Source organism: Thermobia domestica, chromosome 12 (assembly GCF_964235325.1).
Source record: "Thermobia domestica chromosome 12, izTheDome1.hap1.1, whole genome shotgun sequence".
In the NCBI taxonomy this organism is placed as follows: Eukaryota; Metazoa; Arthropoda; class Insecta; order Zygentoma; family Lepismatidae; genus Thermobia; species Thermobia domestica.
Window position 1 is genome coordinate 1,893,396 of NC_137465.1, and position 23,533 is coordinate 1,916,928.

The 23,533-nt window shown below is 37.3% G+C and overlaps 1 protein-coding gene across 2 annotated transcripts in view; it reads left to right on the forward strand.

Annotated features, from left to right (window-relative positions):
- Nucleotides 1-360: 360 nt before the first annotated feature.
- LOC145666297 (uncharacterized) overlaps nt 361-23,533 on the forward strand; it is a 255,157-nt gene continuing 231,984 nt past the window's right edge. For both annotated transcript variants that reach the window (XM_081733373.1, XM_081733376.1), the window contains exon 1: nt 361-565. The gene's annotated coding sequence lies outside the window, so the exon portion shown is untranslated. The remainder of the gene's footprint in view (nt 566-23,533) is intronic.

Consider the following 23,533-nt stretch of genomic DNA (forward strand, 5'->3'; position numbering starts at 1 on the left):
AACGCCAGAGGCAAACATATTTCGAGATGGAATCATATCGTCTTCCATCATCGCAATGTAAATGAATCGGTCGCTCATAGGACAAATAACAGTTCCTGTCGCTAATAGGACTGTCACTTCTAGGATTAATTCCTCTTGTATGCCAAGTATTTGATTATCCAAAAAAAAAAAAAAAAAAAAAGTTACTAAAGAAAGCTTTTGACAGTTGCTAGGTCCTCAAAGCCTCGCCCCCGAAGTGTTTTCAAGTGTCAGGGGTTTGAGCAACTAGATAAAGTGAGAAAGGATAATTTTTATTGCCGCAGTTGGAAACGCGAAAGCGCTGTGAGTTCGGCAGCCGTCGGATAATGTCGGCGGTTGTCTGGTTGTAGAGTATTTGGAGAACCGTTAGCAGTCGTTCGTTGGATGTCGGCACACCGTGTGTGAAACAAGTGGTATGATAGTGCAAGTTGCGTGTGATTACTGGTGATGATGTAGTTCGTTTTTTCATGTAGTGCGCGCACGAGTGTGTGGCGATAAATATAATTAATATCACGGGGGAGTTTGGAAAATTTCAATCCAAATCAAGGTAAGAAAACATCTTGATTATCGAAGGCCGCCAAAATTTATCAGACATTGCAACTATATTTTAATTATCCGTTGCAGTTTATCTTTTAATAAGTATCTAGATAGTGTGTTATTAAGAGGGATTAGATATAGTTTGTGAAATTTATGTACAATTTTGGTTACTTCTTTTGATTGAACGGCATCTGCCGGGATTCGTGGCTTCGTGAACTTCTCGAGATTGGACATGCTCGGCATACTAAAAAGAACCGAAGTTGAAGCCCGCGGGCGGTCAGGCTACGACCACTCAAGTCTTCCAGCGACCCAACGACCAGTTGGCAAAGCAACAGAACACAGCTGCTGTTTTGTTCAACCGTCAAAAAATATTTTTCACCTTTTATTTGACGTAAAGGTCCATTGCACGCAAATTTCTAGGAATGTCACGTTCGGTTTTTAAATTTTATTCGTGTAAACAACGGAACAAAAATATGTTCTGTCCAAAAATTATGGCTTAGAACATGTTTCTTTAGAAAAAATAGGAATGTTTTTAGTTTATTCCGCTAGATAAAAAAAAGTAAAAAAAATACTATTTTCGGTTATTTAAAATTTTTCTAACAGAACAGAGGTTCATATGACAATCTAATGCCAGTAGCTATATGTTGATAAGAAAGGCAATCTGAAATTAGCAAATCGTAAGTTCAATGAATAATTGTAATCAATCTTGTGTATTATTCTATTTGGCGCTGAATGCGGATAATAAATACATATGAATACATCTTTAAACAGAAAGCAGCTTTTTAACTGTTATTTATGGTATTGTATACATGACAAACATACACATTAATGTCATAAACTTGAAAAAATAATAATTTTAACCCATGTACGTTAAATCTTAATAATAATAATAATAATAATAATAATAATAATAATAATAATAATAATAATAATAATAATAATAATAATAATACATTTTATTGCAGAAACATCTGAGAACATCAGATGTATTATAATCATCAGAAATGGAAGTTGAAATTTTTAGGATTACATATATAACATACCATAATATACCATAATATAAACAAAGATCACTGGATAACAGACGCAAATATTTTAACTATCAATTTTGAGTTCAAAAAATTCTTCAACACTATATATACAATTATTCAGTGGCGGATCCAGGATATGATCAAGGAAGGGGCTAAACCATAAGCCATAATTTGCCGTTTTATCCAGTGTAAAGCAGAATTGCCCATTTTATCCAAAGTAAACCTGAGCGTCAAGGGGGGGGCTATAGCCCCTTAGCCCCCCTTGGATCCGCCCTTGCAATTATTAATAAGTAATTTCTGTACTTCTTTTTTAAAACCCAGAAATGGAAGTTCTCTTAGAAATATAGGAAGAAAATTATAAAATTTAAGTGACATATTGCAAAAGGTCTTTTGTGTCTTACTATATTCACATCTAAGTAATCCTAAACGGTTCCTGTTTCTAGTTTGATAAGTATGAGAGTACCCTAACTCATTGTAAATATGATTGTTTTCCTTAATGTAAAGCAAACATTGGTATATGAAAATTGCAGGTACTGTCATAATTCCTAATTTAACGAAGCTAATAATAATAATAATAATAATAATAATAATAATAATAATAATAATAATAATAATAATAATAATAATAATAATAATAGCCACTGTTTATCAAAGCAAATAAGGGTGTATGAAACCTTATCGCTGCTCTTCACACAAGTTCCTCTAAATTTTTTGTTAATGATGCGGTAACATAAAATTATATTATATTATAATTTTGAATAATCAGTGTTTATTAAAATAATAGGTTTGCTCTCAAGAGATATTGTATAGTTAAAAAAAAGAAAAGAAAAGAAAATGAAATGACATTTTTCAGTTTAGTGTCTCACGGTTACACCCTTTAGGCTAACGGAGATGGATGGTGATGGAAGAATTGGTGGAATGTTAATGTAGGAAGAAACTTGACTACCCCGAGAAAATCCACTGACACCATTTTCCCCTACCACAAACTTATTTGACCGGGATTGAACCCCACGCACTAGAGAAAAGGACTCCACCACTGAACCCCTGAAAAGAAAGGAAGAAAAATAGATAAAGTAAGTGTCTGACTATTATGATTTTGCAACTGTACCTCCGATTTCTGGTCAGCAACTAATTTCTTGGAACTGTTCATTACATAGGCTTATAGTCAGGGCTTGGAAAATCCACTCGCCAGCGGCGAGTACTTTTTTACATTTGACGAGTAAAGTCTATATTTCTTGTGTACATATCCTCGAGAAATTCAAGAATAAACAGCAGATACCATTTTTTTTTTTTTTGTAAGACATGACAATAAACAAAATGTATTGATTTGTTTACTAGTCACAAAGTGATTTTTGTTTATTTATATAAATACTGTGACTGCAAAATGGCCTGACTAGATTTTTTTGGCCGGTGAGTACTTGCAAGCAAGATTTTTCAAGTACTGCTTATAGTATATAATATTTTCAAAGGGCCCCGGTCCTGGGAGGCTCAGGGGCCAGGAATCTCCCTGAACTTTACTTAGGTCTAGGTATTTGTATGAAAATCTTTCTTGATGTCTTGTTAGACATTAGAAAAAACGTGAAGCCCCCCTAAACAAAGGTTATTAAAAAAACCGGGGACACTGGATATTAGATGGTTTTCTAAATTTATATGCTTCAGTGTGAACAATGACGGATGTGTTATTGATTTCAATATTGTTTTGGGAGCACGTATAACTTGCATAAAATCTCACCAAATGAAATATTTATTATTATAATCTCTGTTATAGTTTCAGCATTACATCATTTTGCCTTCAGATTTTATTTCTATTAATGTTTTCATTTCTTTTACATGTCTCCTATTTTCCTTATGTGTATCACTATAGTTCCTATTTCTTCCAACCGAACACATTTGTGAGGAGCCGCGGTGGCTCAGTGGTAGAGCGTTCACCTCTGGTGCATAGGATCCCTGGTTCAATCCCAGCTCGCGCTAAGTGAACTTTATGGTGCACAAACACCGTGTGCGTGGGGTTGCTCGGGGTTCTCCTGTTTCCTCACACTTTGTTCATTCCACCATTTCATTCGTTTCTCATCATCACCGTCTCCTTTATCCTAGCCGGTATAAGCCTGGGACGTAAAACTTAGATATTTCATTTCATTTTATTTTACTTCTTTTCTGATAATCAAGATACGTGCACGCAAGGAGCAAACAGGAGTAGCCTGTTTCTTCTAAATTTGAAAGAAATTGGTTTCTCTCAACACCGAAAAGTAAAGATATTTTAGGAGTCACTTTGGGATTTTCTCGAAATTCTTGAAAGGATTTTTGTTCGTCATTAACAGTCAGACAGAATCATTATGACCAATGACTAAGTTAATAAAAAGATGGAAACAGATTAATACAGTACAGAATTACAGATGACAAGGTATGACTAGAGCCATTATATTATAAAACTATCGGCTTATTTTACCATTAATCTAAAGATTTCATCTCAAAAATTAAGTTAATAAATACTTAATCGTTTTCAGTCTCTCTTCATCATTTCTCCATCAAATTATTTAATTTCAGAGACAAGGACAGAGATTATATATATCACAATTTAGAATGTAATTCATCCTACTACAAAATATATGCAATAAGCTAATAGTTCATTATTTTCTTCTAGTCACAAAAATTACCTAACCTAACATTGTTAACAGTTGCTTCAGTGTTCTCATTGCAGTCTATCACTTTTTGAAACTTTCCTGAATAGCGCATAGACATTGATGATTATAAGAATCTCATCACCAGATCACTTTTTCCATGCCATTCCTTTTTTATCTTGTAATAATAATTTGTTCTTAAATTTCCTACGTGTTTCCATTTCCTTTATTTAACTATCTTCTACTGTTGCGTTCCCTACCATTTCACCGGTTTCTCATTCCAACTACCTTGCTTTAAAAAGCCATATTCTGATAACTTGTACCTTGGAAAATTTAATGCTAATTCTTTGACTCTGAAGAAATATCTCAACTGGTCAAACAAAATCTAGGCCTACCGGTACATGTTTGATTTAATTTCGACTGTGAGTTAGAGTACAAGCCTAGGCCATTTAGCTCGTTACAAGGTGCTTTCCAAGAATGTTCTTCTTTTATTATTATTATTATTATTATTATTATTATTATTATTATTATTATTATTATTATTATTATTATTATGTACCTAAAGAACTTTTGTTTTACTGTTTAAGACTGGGCAAGAAACATTTAAATAACCCATGACCTAGAGAAGATTCAAAATCCAGACAAACACGTCGCATGAATGTCAACCAGTTAACACATCGAATCATAGACTTATTACATCAGAATTTGACTTCACAAGAGCACGATTTTGATTCTTAGTTCAATTAACTTAACTCTCTCGTATTCATTTATTTTTTGACTTTAATGTCCCGTGCTTTTGTGCATCGAGATTAAGGGGAACGGTGATGACGAGATGGGTCATATTAGAATTACGAAAATGAGAGGAAACGGGAGTAAACCCACGCAGATGGTGTTTGTCCACCACAAACACTTACTTCATACGAGCCGGGATTGAAAATAATAAAACGAAATCTTTAAATTTTACGTCACACAGTTATGCCGGCTAGGATAAAGGACACGGTGATGATGAGAAATGAATGAAATGGTGAAATGAATAAAGTGGGAGGAAAACTCAAGCACACGGTGTTTGTTCACCACAAAGTCCATTTGGCGCGAGCTGGGAACGAACCATTAACCCCTGACACCAGAGGTGAACACTACGACTAAGCCACCGTGACCCCTATGAGCTGGAATCGAGGTTAGCATTACCACCGTGCCAATGGTGGTCCCAGCTATGGGATTTTTACGGCCAAACAATTGACATCTCCCTAGTATTCATGAAATAGTCGTTTTCGTTATAAGATAGAGGATATGAAGTTTCTAAAGTCTCAGTTTAAAAAAAGGAAATGAAATTTTTGAGTTTTACGTCCCACGGTTATGCCGGTTAGGCTAAAGGAGACGTGATGATGAGTAATGAATGAAATGGTGGAATGAAGAAAGTGGGAGGAAACGGAAGAACCCCGAGGAAACCCACGCACACGGTGTTTGTCCACCACAAAGTTCACTTGGCAGGGGCTGGGATCGAACCTGGGACCCCAAGCACCAGAGGTGAACGCTCTACCACTTTTTTTTTAACTTCCTGACTTATTTTCTACTGCAACCACTTTTCAGGACTACTAGACACGACAGGGACACGAACACAGAAACATCGAGGACAGTTAAAATTCCACCCTTGCTACTACAGAGGGACTCGAACCCCCAATGGGCTTTACCTCGCGATCATCAGCCTAATGCCTCAGACCGCTTGGCTACACCCACCGGCTCCACTGAGCCACCGCGGTCCCCTTGTCTCAGTTTAATCTCAACAATTACGATCTTTTCGCAGTATCTGAGACATATTAACAGAATCTAATTTTATTAAAGTATGTACTGAGGTAGAACAAGAAACTCCACTTTAAAAAAATTCAATTGAACGAGGAACAAGATTTATAAAGAATCTCAATGTTTCGATGACAATATTAAGTTGGATATTGCAGTCACATATGGACTATAGCAATTCCTTTAATAATGCATATGTATGTCGTAAACTGGAATTTATTGCTGTGATCACAGATAATAAATAATCTTTGCATTTCAAGGTCAGCCGAGAGAAAGTGAAAGTAGAGTTGATTCAGACCATTTATTACAATACCTACTTGCTCAGAGTCGTTCGCTTTGCAGTTTCCCAATCAAATGCAACAACATGGATAAAAAAAAGTACTGTTCATATTGACAGAAGAGAGGGATGTATAATAGGCGATAATTAGAGCCATAATGTTTATCGACTTAGGATTGTGTATTCATTAACGAAGACTCCTCGCTATATGTATTAAAATCCATAAGTAGTTGAAGCTTTTGTCGAAAATTGTAGGCGTACCGTTTTCCAGAACATGTTCTTTTTTTCCTGCTGAGAAGCACATCTAGCAGGCAATTTTTGAGTTTGAGCATGTTTGAAAAGCACATCTTTAGCTCCATCCACGTTGTTGGTTTTCTTTCAAGTAGCTCCCCGATCGTAACCAATACAGGCTTAGTCAAAATTATGTAATCTCATAATCTGGAAACATTTTTTTAAAGATGTTGTATATATAATGACTGATAAATATATTGTTATTTCTGCTTAGATTATGTGCTGTTGAAAGAGAGTGTGTTGCCCTCGAGGCGAGATGAGAAGTTTGTGCACCGATTTTTTCCTCGAGAGATCCACAAAAAGTGTGATATAATAACATTTAAACGATATTTATTATTAGAGTTTATTGTGTAGTGACTTGCATATTTTTAAATGTTTTTGTTCGTGAAATCACTTTATCAATTAATAGCGTTTACCCCGGTATACTATGAATCTTGTAACACTAAAACAATGCTTGAGAGCTTGGGTGAACAAGTTTTGCCCATGAGGCTAAAAAAAAAGAAAAAAATCTGGTCGTATGAGCAACACTAGTGGTCATCATGAAACTTGGGAGTATCAATGAACCCAAAGAAAGAATAAGAAATGTGGTAACACCTACACCTCAAGACTTGTGTGTTAGGTTACTAAACGCTACTTTCGATCGTGTTCATTCATGTCCTGACAACCGTCAAGAACAGATTTAGATCTTGCATCAAATATTGCGCATATGATATTGCTTATATGGAGCCACACACTGGGACAAAGATGACTTTAAGGATAAACTTATTTTCTCGATTTATCCCTTTATGCCAATATCCAAAATTTATTCAAAACCCCGTGCACCACATAATTATTACATATCACATATAAATTATACACATACTTCACAAGCTAATAGGGTTCATGAGAACCAAAATTTATATCCAACAATGAGTACTATTTGCATAGACTATTTCATTGCAACTATTTTCCAATCTGTAACTAACACATTTCGTTTCCATAATTTCCATCGGACATTATCCTGTGAGGTACTGCAACCCAATTGATTATTTGTTATGTCGGTTAGCTAACTACTCAGGATAGATTATTCTAAGTTGGAGCTAGAAAATGTGAAAGAAACTTGTTCGAAGTGTATCCTCAAGTTAGGTGTGGAAATATGATTTTAACAAAAATTGTTTAAAAGTCTAAATAATTTTACTTTTCCCGAACGTAGCTAGTATTGTGGGATCGATATTTTACTAAGTCGATTTTTTGATTTCCAGGTACTAACATGTAAAATTACTTATATGATGCAAGAATCATGAACGTATGTATAAAGTATGCTGAAATGTTGAAGTGAAAAGCAGGCAGGTGAAATGATGAAGAGAAGGGAAGGATGTGAGATCTTTCAGTTTAACGTCCAACGATTTTGTCCTTTAGGGTAGGGGGGACGACGTTTAAGACAAGTAAATGATGATGTAATAATTTGTGGAATGATAACGTGGGAGGAAATGGGAGAAAACCCACGAACACAATGCTGTCTACTACAAACTTACTTGTCCGTGGATCGAAGCAGGTACCTCACGCACCAGAGGTAGGTACTTTACCACTGAGCCACAGTGACCCCCTTCTGAATTGAAGGAACTTAGGCCTAATGCACAATACTGATCTACGATTGAACACAAATGGCACAAATAGAGATTGAACGTGAAGCACTTCATTTCATGCACACAGAAGGCTTTTTTTTTTTTTTTTTTTTTGTATTAAATCTGATTTGAAATTAGTTTTAGTTATTCGTGTAACTGCAACGCCTAAGCTGCTCTATACAACAACAGCTACTTAATACAAATGGAACTGAAAGAAGTTCTCACCACGATTGATAAACATGGAAGGATTCTTATTGTCTTATGAAAATACCGTGACTGCTGTGTGAGTGGAATATACATATTTAGAACTAATTGTACAACAGCCTGTCTTTGACCTCAGAGTGCACGGCTCGATTCCCTTTGTTGCACATGTGAAGGCCATTAATGTATTTCCCCTCTTTAATCTTACTTTCTTTCCTTACTTTTTTCTTTTATTTATAAGAGACAACTGCGTACATTTTTAAAAAAATCCACCCACAACTCTTTTTCAAGAGCATTTCCACGCAACAGCACGTAGGAAACATTGCTATTTTGGTTTAAAAGAAACATCTTGATTGTCCAGAGAACTTCACATTTGTTTGATTTGATTCATCGGGAATAACGCACACCATGAACTACTAACAATGGAATGAAAATTATAATTTGAATCAGACGTTTAAACCCTTTAGTCCAGGGTTTCTCAACCTGGGTGTCGCGAAGATAAGGGGAAGTGATAAATATAATTAGAAAGTATAATACCGGATATTACTCAAAGTGGTGGCCTCTTGAAAATTAAAGTACTCAATAATTTTGTTAAGAACCGTCCAAGTTTTTAAACCAAAATTAGAAACCACTTTATTTTTTTTTTTTAATCATATGATCCAAAATTAAGTGAGTTATAAAGTTTTAAGATTTTCAAACGGCCTCCATTCTGAAACAGTATAACGGATTGGATTCGAAATTTGATTTTAATCCATTCGGTTTTAGAGAAGTTACTGTATCCACTATACACAAGAAGTGGATCTCCGAAATAGGTATATTAAAAATCCCACACAACCTTATTACAAACCAGAAATGATAAGGGAGTCGCTGGCAAGAGGATGTAATAAAATGGGGGTCGTGATAGGAATTAGGTTGAGAACCACTGCTTTAGTCTAAAGGAGACGGATGATTAAGGAATATTTAATGGAATGAAAATGTTGGTGGAAAGAGAAGAACTCAAAAAAGATTCACACACACTGTGTAGTCCTCCATAACTTATATGTTCTGGGATGGAATTGTAACGTTAATTATTTCGTCAACTACGTTACATTCCCTGATTCTAAGTGTTTATACAGTTCACAAGATTATCTAGAATAACTCAACACAGTTATGCACTTCAAATATATATTATTATCCTTCAACTTATATCTCGTTCGCCACATTAAAATATTATACATTCAGTCTACACAAGATGGTTCTTCGTTACATCTATATTCCTTTTGTTACCATAGCAACGATATTAAACAGATAAACAAATCGTCATAGCAACCAAATTAAGAAAATCTCTGGATAGGATACAAATATTTAAATTATTTATTTCTATTTTTCTTCTTCTTCTTAAGTGCTTGTGCCTTTAAAATAACGCTTTTGCCCGTAACTATAAACAATACTTGGAAGGTATTTACAAAGATAGACAATATCGTTGTAGAACCAAAGGTCCCTCGTACGAGAGATTAGTGTTCAATTATTAAGCAGGCGGAGGCAAAACACTTCAAGAAATGCACATACAATAATTGGTCTTTGAATGAATTTCCGTCTTCGCCTGATTTCTTTTATCATTCACAAATAAAACCTATGAATGAATTAAAGTATAATTAAACAACGTTTTTAATTTATTCCTTTTATTAACAAAAGAAAAACAATAAAGTGCACGACTGCAAACAGTGGAGTGAATTTCCCTGAAAAGAAAAGTAAAAGTGAGCAAATAATAAGAAATGATTTCACTTCACTTCGTTTCCACTTCCTTTAGCACGGTTAGTGAGTCAGTAAGAGACAACGCAACGATACAATTCTATTAATGAAACTAAGACATTAGTTTAGGGTTTGTTAAATTTCTCCACTCAAGGACAAATATGCTGTAAATTGTGTAGAGCCTCGTCACAAATTGTGTACAGAGCCTATATGATTAACGTATGGGCATTTGTCTCGCTTTCAGGCGGGAGGTCATTGTGCTTCGGATCAGATGCGGATCTAAAAGGAAAAAACTGAGGGAGGGGGTCAGTCAGAACTTAGGCTATGGTAGTTACTCAATGAGTTTACTATAAACTTTCAAAAATACATAAGTAATAGCTAAAATTATTTTTGTCATTCAAAAAACTAGGGGACCTAGGTCTCCCCGGTTCGGGGCTAGATCCGTCCCCGTTTCGGATCACATGTACTGTAGACAGTGGTGTATTTAGGGGGGGCTTCCGGGCTTAAGCCCCCCCCGAAATCTTACTTACTATAGTAAAGTATATAAAATATCTTGCTGAATTTTCACATTTTCAGGCAAAGCTCCCCCCCGAAAGTTAGCAAAGCCCCCCGAAACAAAATCGTAAATACGGCCCTGACTGTAGATCCTCGTCTTGTATACCTTTTGCTGAAAAGGGGTGTTAAACTTGAATCAATTAAAGGTTGTATGTTGATGTGTTGTGTAAAAGATCCATACTCTGTTTCGAATTAAACCAAAATGTTTATCACCACTGAAACAAGACATGCCCTTTATATCTTTTTGTGTGGCCAGTCAATCCAGTTTGGATTGTTAGCATCTACTCCCTAAAGATTTTACTGCAAAATCTTTCCCTCATTGGGCCGCGGTGGCTCAGTGGTAGAGCGTTCACCTCTGGTGCTAGGGGTCTCGGGTTCAAACCCTGCTCCCGCCAAGTGAACTTTGTGGTGGACAAACACCGTGTGCGTGGGTTTTGTCGGGGTTCTCCCGTTTCCTCCCACTTTCTTCATTACACCATTTCATTCATCTCTCATTATCACTGTTTCCTTTAGCCTAACCGGCATATCCGTGGGACGCAAAACTCAAAAATGTCATGTCATGTCATCTTTCCCTCATTCTTTCTGTGCCTGTCTTGTTCGAATATCAAGACACAAATGCTTTTTCGAAATTGTCTATATATATTTTTTAACGATGTTGATAAATTTTAATCACTTAATCAATCATTACGATAACTAACGTATTATAAGCAATACCTAATAACATGATAAGTGAATACAAAATTAATTAATTTTTTTAACAAATAAATTTATATTTCGCCCTAAATAAAAAAAAATCCTTTTCTAGATTCAATACATTCTTCGGAACATCGTCAAAGTGGTTCTATATATTTATTCTGAAGTAATATTTTCACTAACAAACATCAATTTTTTTTTTGTCGTAATTTTCTTTCTAACTTTTGAATGGATGAATTTAACATAAAATGAAACTATTTTTGATTTATTAAATAGTGCGATCAACAAAGACGGTTTAATTGTACTAAGATAAATCTGTTCGTTGTCTGAATTCTGTGTATTTAAAAGACAAACGCATTGAATCCCAAGAGCAGAAACTTCTGTTTGACATAAACTCATTCTGTGTCATACTCACGTTTATTTAACGTCGCCCTCATTGGAGGCTCCTATGATCATTCAGCATTTGCGCTCACTTTATGACGCTGAGGTCGAATAACAGGGAGTTCCAAATTCATGAGTCCCATCCTCACGAGTTACCGAAGTTTGGTCATGTATAGTCCTGCCTGCATTTAGGTTAAAAAGATCGTTCATTTGTTGTGTGAGTTACTTTAATTATTTGGACTGAAGAGAGAGTGAAGTGTTTGTCTCTGGTCCTAGTTTCTATTTCAGGCATGCGTACTGTGTAATTAAAGTCTAATTTTTGTCAGTATTCTGGATGTACTTCCAATTCTTTTACTTTATCTCTTCTTTGTTATTCATTTTCTTTCATTTCCTTCTGTACACTAAATATCATAATGGGTTTGTCTAGCAGTGAACAAACCAGACCCATATTTGAAACTCTGAAGTTCATCCAGAGGCGGCTCGCTAGGGAAATCATCCCGATATATTGTTTCAAATGAAAGGAAGAGAACTTCCGTAATGTATTAATTGTTATATACGAAAATTACTACTGTAGATAACCTTTCTTCTCTTAGTTTAAAGAAATAAAAGTTGAGTTTTTATCAGTGTGACTAACCTCAGGAGGAGCTGGATTCTTCTTAACCAAGAATGCGTCTACGCTAGTGTTTTAAACTATTCAAGATGAACGGTTTTCCACGACTGAAGATTAAAATGGAAGTTGTAGAAGGCACATTTATTGATTTTGTCTACTTACCACCTTGGTCAGCAGCGACGCTAAAGACAACGATTCATTTTATTTTTATGACAAATATTTCTGGTATTACTCCATATTGGGCCCTAAGCCCGTCACGTATGACGTCTCACGACGGACACATTATCCGGGGAAGGGGGAAGGAAGGAAGCGGCGTGGGGCATGCATGTTAATTACTATCCCTGTAGTTGCCCAGTGGAATGAGGAAACCCTTACTCAGGAAGGTTTGCCTGAAAAAGCCGTTACAACTTTTCGACTGTGTGTCCCTACCGCGACCGACTATACAGAGCAAGATCTACAGAACAGTTCAAAGTGACATTTGCATTAGTGTAATGCGTTGTGTGTCCTACCGCAGGGCAACAAGGGCACACACACACACACACACACACACACACATATATATATATATATATATATATATATATATATATATATATATATATATATATATATACGCGCTAGCCACTAGACTAGGTATGAGGGCTCTGGCTGTTTAAAATACGCTACATAAGCAAAAAAAAATTGACAGGACACATTCATGTACGTGAAATGCTGCAGATCCAAAAAAGTATTTCTTTCAATTTCTAAAAACAGTACTACAACAACATTCATATTGCCAATGAGGAGATATCTATCTCTCGTCTCGATTTGCAAATTTATATACGAAATAGGAGTATATGTCCTGAGTTTTTTTTTTTTTTTTTAATTTCATCTAGACGTGATTTAACCCTTTCGCGCTACAAGAAGTGTAGTAAAGGTGTGATAACAATATTTATTATCGGAATATAATGTGCAACGACTTGCGTATCCGTAATTGTTGATAAATGCTCTACATTATGTTCGTACAATTATTTACCAGTTCATAGTTTATTTACTTTGAATCTCGTAACGTTAATACAATATTTGAAATTAGAGACATGGGTGAACTATGTTGCCTACAGGATTGAGAAATTTCTCGTCTCGTCTCGAAAACAAGACGAGAATTTGTCATGTCTCTCATCTCATGGGCACCACTAAACACAGATAACTTTATTTATAAAAAATAAACATCGCTCACTGTAGTTGCTGTTGTTTGGACATTTGTGTAAAGCATCCATTCCCACGTGAAGGCGTTGAGGCTCTGAGATAGTTTGATGAATTATTCAAGTGAAGACATCTGAACTCAGTTACGAAAGAACACTGGAAGGCTGCATGACGGTAGATGCATTGATTACGGAGGAAATATTTCTCAACAGCAGTCCTTTATACGCTTTCGTTGTAGCTGAAGGCAGTTTGTAAGTTCAAAACATGCTTTATCTTTAGGCTTTGAATGTTTTGTTTCGCGTGTGTCTCAGTCATTCCTAAGGGTCCCAATTATCAGGTCTCGCTGTTACAGCGGAGTACTTAATTTCAGTGTTAGGTGACAAATACTGAAGCGAGTACTTTTGAAGTTAGCGCTATTTTTATTATAATATAAGGTTTCTCTGTGGCTTCTCACATTATCATTCAAAATATGTTCTTGCATATGGGGAAGAAGGGCTTACACCACTCAGAACACTGCATTAGTCTTGCTATTCATATTTCAGATTTTTAGTTACAATGCTACGTAGAGAGCTAAAAGTAGTCGTAAGTTTTAATTTCTCCCCTACAATCAGGGACGTAGTCAAGAGGGATCCATGGTTCCAGAGTTCTTTGCGAAAATTACGGTAAAACTGAGACAAAATGCTAGCTACAGAAGATTACATAGCAAGTTTTACATCAACTGTTAAAAGTGGCAACAGCATCCCCATCCCCCAGAAATGAGTTTCTGTCTACAATTATTGTCAGTGGCGTTTTCAGTAGACTTCCCTCGTGGGGAGGACTTTCAAGACATACAAGACGAAAGTAGTACCACAGAAATATTGATAACGCACGTTGAGCCCAATCAAAAATATGTTCTGGGAAGGTATTTGGTAGTTCCAGAGGAGGAGAATCACCACAGACAGGGCCGGATCCAGGATTGTCTGGGGGGAGGGGGTACCAATAACTACCAAAAGAACCAATCATACTGAAACTCTTCAAAGTGACATGACAATATTTTTTTTTAGCACTGACAACACTGGTGCATAGAAAGGAGGAAAGTGTTTTAAAGAAGGTCGTAAGTGATGTGCACGAAAAGAAGTAGGGATGCGCACGAGAGGAGTCGAGACACGATTTTCGTGACAAAATTCGAGTCGAGACACGGCTCTTCCAATAGTGAAATATACACTTTTCGAGTCGAGACATCACTTTTACAGCTCATTTTCGAAACGAGACAGCCAAAAGTCTGGTCTCGTGCGCATCCCTAAAAATAAGTTTTTCTCTCCTCCTGGTTTCTGTTTTCTTCCCTACTTGACAAATGTTATATTGCTTTGCTTGGCGAATCCTTTTCCTTCAACCTTTTGGAAATCCTTTTCCTTAAACTTTGCAAAGCTCTGTTTTCTTTTAAGCCCCAAACGGAAACATGATGGCAGAAAGTTTCGAAAAGTATTGGTATTTTCACTGCTAGCTTCTCATTTTAGATAGTGTATATTTACAACGAAGAGGGGGGGGGGGTGCAGTGCACCTTTGCATTCCCTTAAATCAAGCCTTGACCACAGATCACCCCTTGAAATCATCAGTGATTTACCACATTTGAAACTTTTCCATCTTTCTATTTGCTATTATTTTGCGTTGCCTTTTTAAGGTTTACTTTTTACCCGAAATTGTTCACAGCTTTCCATCGAATTTTCTGTTAATTTTTGCATGAGATTTCATTGTATGAGCTGGAAAGAGAACACATTTAATTGCGAGTATATTGTAGCTGAATATAGTTGCTACACTCTTCTTTCGTCTTTCATTTATGTGGGTTCATCGTTACTCTCATGGCAAGTACGTGTTCGACAAGCCTGTAGTTAATAACCATGTGGCACTAATTAAATAAAGTGAATGCGCCTCGTATTACTTGAATGGCTTCGTTATTCATGGCTGCAGGTAGAAGACCAAGACACTACGAATAAGTTTGGTCATTCCAACTATCTTGCAAGACTTTTTCAGAAGAAGGAGAATTATTTATTATTTATTTTCTTTTTAATGTCCTAAGTGGTCTCACCCGCTTTATTAAGCCCATCAAAAATTCTGTGTTAGTTCCAGCGTATGATCATAGAATTCTTATTCATAACCCACGTTTCATTCATTCATCCATAGATGCGCTTGCTAGAAGTGAAAGACCGACTTTTGTCATTCACGTCTCAGACTAAATAGCACTCGTCAACATTTTTTTTTCTCGTCAGGTACAGAGATAAACTATTGTAGTCCTTTACTAATTTGGGGGCTTACTTATTGCCAAAATATAATTAGTTTTTCCCTATCACCCTCCCAGAATAAACGCTTCTAGAATGCGCAAATCTGAACACAAAAAATATAGTAGATTATCCATTCCTACACTTAAACCAAGGTGACCAGACGTCCCGTTTTAGCCGGGACAGTCCCTTTTTCCAACCGTTGTCCCGTTTTTTTCTGATTCTCGAACGGGACGCCTAAATGTCCCGTTTTTAAGTAAAAATGACCTAGGTGTTCCGTAATTATTATTCAAAATATAAATCGTCAATGCAAATTCTCCGTTCCGTACCAACATCCGTTGCCAAGGTTCAGCCGTGAACTTCTGAATTTTAAAGTGGGAATTGAGTGTTCGTGGTCCAAGTGAGAATTGAGTGGGAATTCTGAGTGTTCAACTACTGTAGTTAAAAGAATTGTTGGGTAGGACTTGCAATCGGGAACCATTATTTGTTGTGTAGTACACGCAAAGTTAGATACGGTGTGTTATCACTCTTACTTGTGTATTTTGTAAATTGAGAACACTGCTGAATCCCAAAATGCAATCTGGAAGTCAGATACCCCCCTCCTAGCCGATTCGTGTGCGTCCCGTTTTCCAAAGTGAAAATTCTGGTCACCTTGACTTAAACTCACAATTAAAACTTACTTCATGTAATAAAAGCACTTACTTACTATTGTGCCGTAACATTGATTCCGACAATAATGTACGCAACATTTGTTTACTAGACGATGGTGCAGTGGAAGTCTCTTTGATGAGGTTTCTTCCTATCCCATGGAGATCTTTCCCACTTGAAAAACAAACAAGAGCCACTTAACATTTTAGGGCTCCATATAACGTTATAGCGAATTTCTAGTCGTAATATGTTCTGATAGGACCTTTCTCCATGCTCCTCACTCGTAAGATAATGGTTCTGCTTGTTCCGTGAATAAGTATAAATCACGAACTAGTTTATTCAACTCCACTTTTGTTATTAAATATGGTATTTGTTCGCATTATGGTGTTTCGGATACCATGTTCAACTATGTTAAACTGTAGGTCCACGTCTCATATAGTCTTGGTGCTAAAAACAACCTGAACTTCAAACAACCAAACAAATCAACGGAATGGATATATCTGTTGTACGTACTGGGAAGCTCTCAATGAAATACACGTCTAATGCTGATGACAGGTTGGATTTCTTAATATACATTTTACCTGTACAAAACCAGTGTTGATTAGCGTCAGCTTCCGTTACGAGGATGTTCCAATGCTTCGGATCTATAAACAGTTATATATCCGAATTCATTTCTGGGATATTCTGGGATATTTTCATTTCTCGAATATTATTGAAAATTGGACACAATTAATGTACTTTTTTAATGCTCCTGTTACAAGGCATTTTGTGTGGATAGGTCATTCTTTTACAATCTTTAAGATAGCAGGAAAAGAAAAGCGGAAATGAACATTTGAAAATGAAAAAAAATGAAAATGAAATCTTTGTTTTATGTCCCACGGTTATGCCCGTTAGGCTAAAGGAGACGGGTGATGATGAGAAATGAAGAAAATGGTGGAATGAATAAAGTGGAAGGAAATGGGAGAACCCCGAGAAAACCCACGCACACGGTGTTTGTCCACCACAAAGTTTACTTGGTACGAGCTGGGATCGAACCAAGGACCTCATGCACCACAGATGTTTGCTCTACCATTGAGCCACCGCGTCTCCCAAAATCAAAATTTGAGTTTTGTAATGGTTTTGTATACAGAAAGTAAGCTGTGCTTTTGAGATATTGTTTATCATTGTGCATTGTACGTACGTGGAAGGTCAAATCATCTGTTGGAAGGATCTCCGTGTTCTCCGTTGTTAAATGAAACCGTAAATCTCAGCTGGCAGGTTGTAGCCATTGCAAACTGTTTTATTTTTACTCTTGACTAGCCCCACAATGATGCATGTTTTACGGCTTTTATATTGTCTGTCCGGCTCCAGCATTGTCAGACAGGTTACCAATAAATTACAAAAATAAATTGAAACTAATTTTTATTGTGTGCGTAATAAATAGACCTCGAAAGTGTAATATGTTACTTTGAGCTTCCGCTTCTCCTTCCAGGAATAATAATAATAAAATGGTTCTCGTAATGAGGTAATGGGTGGAGTGTATTTGCATTCATATTTGTTCCCAGCCACTTGCATATCAATGGGGATAACAATGCGTTCGCATGAGTTGTCCGTTAGTTGGAAGAGCCATTGCACCATTTGTGAGCTTCTTCCTGGATGCATCAAATAACAGGTGTTGCTGCAACCAAACGGCTGCTATGCGAGGGACATCAACGGTCGAAGGGAAACACAACTGGTCTTTCCACCTGGTGGCTCTGACTGCATGCACTCTCAAATGTCGATGGACAGTCCTCCGTTTGGTGATTCCAAATGCCGTTCGAAAGGATACTCAGCGAATTCCTCCAATACTTCATTCTCTTCTTACTGCGATAATTTCAAAAATATTGTGATACATAGTGACCACATAATTAAAAAAAAATCTTTTAATGCTCCATGGACACTTCTTCCATATTTTTTCTCCGCGGGGGAAGGAGGTAAATGTGAGTGGGTCTTGACTTGCATACTATTTGCATTTTTCTGAGCAAGAGTAATTTGTAATCCCAAGTTAATTTATCTTATATCCAGAAGAGTCGACTTTGCCTGGAGGAAACACTGACTACGTGAACAAAAGTGAAAGACATTTTAACTTTCCGTAATGGTATTCAATAAGGCAATTCAAAAATAAACAAATTTTATTGTCTATTTAGGCCTACATACAGTAAGTTCTAAAAGAGATTCTAATTATTTTACAGTAAAACTAATCTATATCCTAGAAAGATATTTTACGTATATATAAAATTTCGAGGGGAGAGCAGATTTGAGTTCATCGTACTTACTAATAAACGACTGAAAATTTTAGGGAGGCTGTAACCCCCCCTGGCCATCTCCTAGCTACGGGGCTGTTAACATCTTCATTATATTATTGTAAATATTTGCATAGTACTAGGTAAATACTGTAGTAAAATTTCATGACTATTTAACATTTTATATACATACACCTTTTCAAGTGCCTTATTTTATTTTTCTTTCTATCTTTCTTTATTACTATGAATTTCCTCTTCCTTTATCTATATTTCTTTCTTTTTTATAAAAGTAACCAAGAAAGTTCGGTCGCTTTTTGTGGAGGTCTGTGTTCAATTGGCCCTCACACCGTGAGTTGAATGCAAATAGAGATAAGGCGGAGGTCAGTTGTTGGTGTGGGTATATCCAATATACTACCTGGTTGTGGCAGTTCAGTTACACCGTGAACTTGCCTAAGGACAGAGTGAACATGGTCCTCCACAGAGCGTCATAAAGGCGTGTATGTTATACGAGTTCAAACTGGAGTCAAACGCCACTGCAGCAGGATGATATACCAGGCCTTTGGTGAGGATGTCTTGACTACGCTAACAGTGCACCGGTGGTTTAATAAGTTTAAGGACGGAGTCGAAACACTCAAAGACGAACCACGTGCTGGAAGACGAACTCATGTGCAAAATTAAGATCTTCAGGCAACAATTGAGGTTAACAGTGGCCAGATATGTGAAGATCTGGGACTACAATTCAATGTGAGTGGAGAAACCATTCGGCAGCACCTCCATCAACTTGGGAAGCACTACAAGTTAGGTCGATGGGTCCCACATCATTTGACTCTGGGCCAGAAGGCAGCGCAAGCAGACACCTGTGTTTCTTTGCTCTCTCGTCTGAAGAAGGAGCAATTTATGGACAGTGTGTTGACATGTGATGAAAAATGGGTCCTGTACAAAGCTCCACGGTACCGTCATCATTGGTTATCATCCAATGAACCGGTTCCAATACAGCCGAAAACAACACTGCACCAGAAGAAAGTCATCTTGTGTGTTTCGTGGACTGCTTGCGGCATCGTGCATCGGGAACTGCTACTAGCTGTTCAGAGCATCAATGCAACTGTCTACTGTCAGCAGTTGAGCCGTGTTCAACAAAAACTCAAATCTCTGGAGCTTGGAGCAAAGAGTTTTGAATCTCTGAATCGCAAAGGGACCCTCCTGTTACAGGACAACGCTAATCCGCACGTGGCTAGGATGACCCGGAACACCATTCTGCATCCGGAACACCTTGGATGATAAACCCTATTGCATCCGCCATACTCCCCGGGCATTGCACCGTTCGATTATTACCTGCTCCATTCCATGGACCTTCACCTTAGAGGATACCAGTTCAGATCCCTAGTAGAGGTGCAAAATGTACTTAATACGTTCTTCGCTTCACGGTCCGCCAAGTTCTGCCGCGAACGTTGTTAGAAGGTCGTGTCGTCGATGCTGATGGGGACTATTTTTGATCTTCCAGGTACGTTCTTAGGTGACATATTGATGTTCTAAGGTGGTGGGTGAAAAAGCGACAGAACCTTCTTGGTTACCTTTATAATATTTTTTTCCTTTTCCTTCATTTTTCTTTCTTTTTCAATATTAATTTCCTTTTCTTTTTTTTTGTTTTTAGTGTGAATTTCCTTTTCCTTTCTCTTTCTGTCTTTTTATTGTTAATTTCCTATAATGTGATTGTTCAACTGAAAATATGCTACAGTATAGGCCTATGTTGTGCACATTCTTCTTAAATGTCAACTTTTATTTAAAGAAAAAGAACAAAAAATAAGGGAATTAGTTGTAGTACTATATTTGTTATTAAAATTTGAAATGTTCATCAACAGAAACAAATAAACTTGGCAACGCTGCCGAACGCATCCCGCCTTCGCACGTGTTCGCATTGGATAATCCGATTAGCATGAGGAAATGAGCACGCACTAACTGAAATGCGTTCTGTATTATTAAGTTTTAATACAATACAATGAATATGGACTCCGTTGACCGTGTAGCGTGGGAGATTTACAAATTACTTTACAAGTACCCTTTTACTTATTTTTTTCTTTCTGGCGTTGGAGTGTGGAAAAAAATTCCTTTGACCTCTCATTAAAGGGCTGTCATTCAGCTGAAAGACTGAAGATAAGCATCAGAGTGAGTGAAAGAAAAGAATAACCGTTTGCAACTCCAATTTTAACTTAATTGTTCTTTTCGAGGCATGGAGAACGTTCGCAGGTATAGCAGACCGAGAGCTTTACAATATCCGGCCGAGTATTGTTCTCCTCTTTTAGTATTCTAAGTGTGGGATTTTGGATACACATTAACTTTTTCATGCTTTTCCTTTCATAATTACAGAATTCCTCATTTAAAATTCCGTTCGCTTCCGAAATTTTCGATCTATATGTTGCTTCTATAGTTAACATAATTTACAATGTAGTGGACATAATATAGTGGACATTAAGTTCAGTTTCGTGTTATCTTCAAATTACAAACAGCTTATAAACCGTGAATATTAATGAGTAGTGCCAGTCGATAAAATTAAGTGTTTCAGTAATGATTAGTGGCGGAAATAGGTTTACCTGTTCCCCTCTTAACTTTAAAGAGTCACCGTACATACAAAACATTCCGGCGGAACGGGGGCTCAGTGGTAGAGTGTTCCTTTTTGATGTGATGGGTCCTTGGTTCTATCTGAGGCCATGGGGCCGCGGTGGCTCAGTGGTAGAGCGTTCACCTCTGGTGCATGGAGTCCTTGTTTCGATACCAGCTCGCGCCAAGTGAATTTTATGATGGATAAACACCGTGTACTTGGGTTTTCTCGCGCTTCTCCCGTTTCCTCCGACTTTCTTCATTCCACCGTTTCATTCATTTTTTTATCATCACCGTCTCCTTTAGCCTACCCGGCATAACCGTGGGACGTAAAACTTAAAGATCTCATTCATTTCATTTTTATCTGAGGCCCTTTGAGCTTATGGTAAACAATATCATGTGCGTGTGTTTTCGAGGTTTTTCTTCCACATTATCATTCCACAGTTGTTCCATAATCACTGACTCCATTAATCATCCATCTGCTTTAGCCTAAGGAGCATAACGTTGGACGTTATTTTTTTTCGTATAAAAATTTCCGAAGCAACTGGAATTTATGAAAAATGTTTTTCCTCAAATTGAGAGAAAACTTAAAACATGTTACATTCAACCCTACATGTATACTCTCCGAGGCAGAAGGACATCCTACATAAAAGATGATAATATAAGTTATATTTGGTCTAGGAATTAATTCGTGCGGTTGGTACGCACACATTGAAGCTGTAGTACAAACACAAAATACATAAATACCTTAAGAAAAATATTGTCCATCGCTAGCCACCACTTTCGCCCATCTGTCAGGCAATGTACGGATTCCGTGGCGAAAGAAGTCCTCATTCTTGGAAGCGATCCAGTCAGAGACCCATGTTTCGATATCTTCTGAAGAAGTAAACCGCTGTCCAATCAAATCGTTGTTCATGCAATCGAACAAGTAGTAGTCCGAAGGAGCAACGTCTGGTGAATACGGCGGGTGGGGTAAAACTTCCCATCCGACATTTTCTAAATAGGTTTTGATCGGTTTTGCGACATGTGGGCGAGCGTTATCATGTTGAACAATAAGTTTATCATGTCTGTTCTCCTATTCTGGTCGTGTTCTGGCCAGAGATTGCTTCAAACGCATTAATTGTCGTCGATAACGTTCTCCATTCATAGTTTCACCCGGTTGCAGCAGCTCATAGTACACCACACCTTTCATATCCCACCATATGCACAGCATAACCTTTGCACAGTGAATATCTCGTTTTGGTTGTGATGGACCTGGTTCACCTGGTTTCACCCAGGCCTTTTTTCGTTTAGGGTTCTCGTAATGGATCCACTTCTCATCACCCGTAATAATTCGATGCAGAAACCCCTTTCTGCTCTGTCGTTGAAGCAGCAATTCGCAAATGGTTTTTCGTCTTTCAACGTCTCTGTCTTTCAATTCATGTGGAACCCAATGTGACATCTTTTGAATCATTCCCATGGCTTTGAAGCGTTTGGAGACTGTTGTTTGATCAACGCCTAATGCTGCTGCAAGTTGTTCCTGCGTTTGACACGAATCCTGCTCGAGCAATGCTGTCAATTCTTCGTCTTGAAATTTTTTTGGCTGTCCAGCTCGCTCTTGGTCTGCCAAGCCGAAATCACCACTTCTAAACCGTGCAAACCACTTCTGACACGTTCGCTCAGCTAGAGCATGGTCACCATACACTTCCACCAAAATACGATGACTTTCAGTCGCACTTTTCTGCATGTTAAAGTAATGCAACAGGACACCCCGCAAAAACACTTTATCAGGCACAAATTGCGCCATGTTCACTTAACTACAAACTGGTGTTGTTGACGCTTTAATCCACTGCCCTATACTACGAACGATACGCGATGACAGGGGTTTGCAACACATGTGTGGATACACGAAACTGTGGGACGCTCCGTTCGTTGCGCCATCTCTTGTCCACCCGCACGAATTAATTCCTAGACCAAATAGATAGTGGCGGCAATTGGACGTTAAAAGTGGGGGTAATGATCTAAATATTTGTATATCAATGTTAGTTTTCCTGATTGATTCTAATACTTTGTTTGACGAAAGGTTGTATAACTAATAGGATACTATCTTTTTCAGCTAAAATAACATATATTGTATTTCATATTTTATTAAGTAAATTGACAAGAGCAACGCAAGTAGGTACTCTTTGTACTCTTAAACAACGAAAGTGTAAGAAGAGGTTTGATTCCTTCCTCATGAACATCTTAAAATTCCATCTAGAAAATTGTG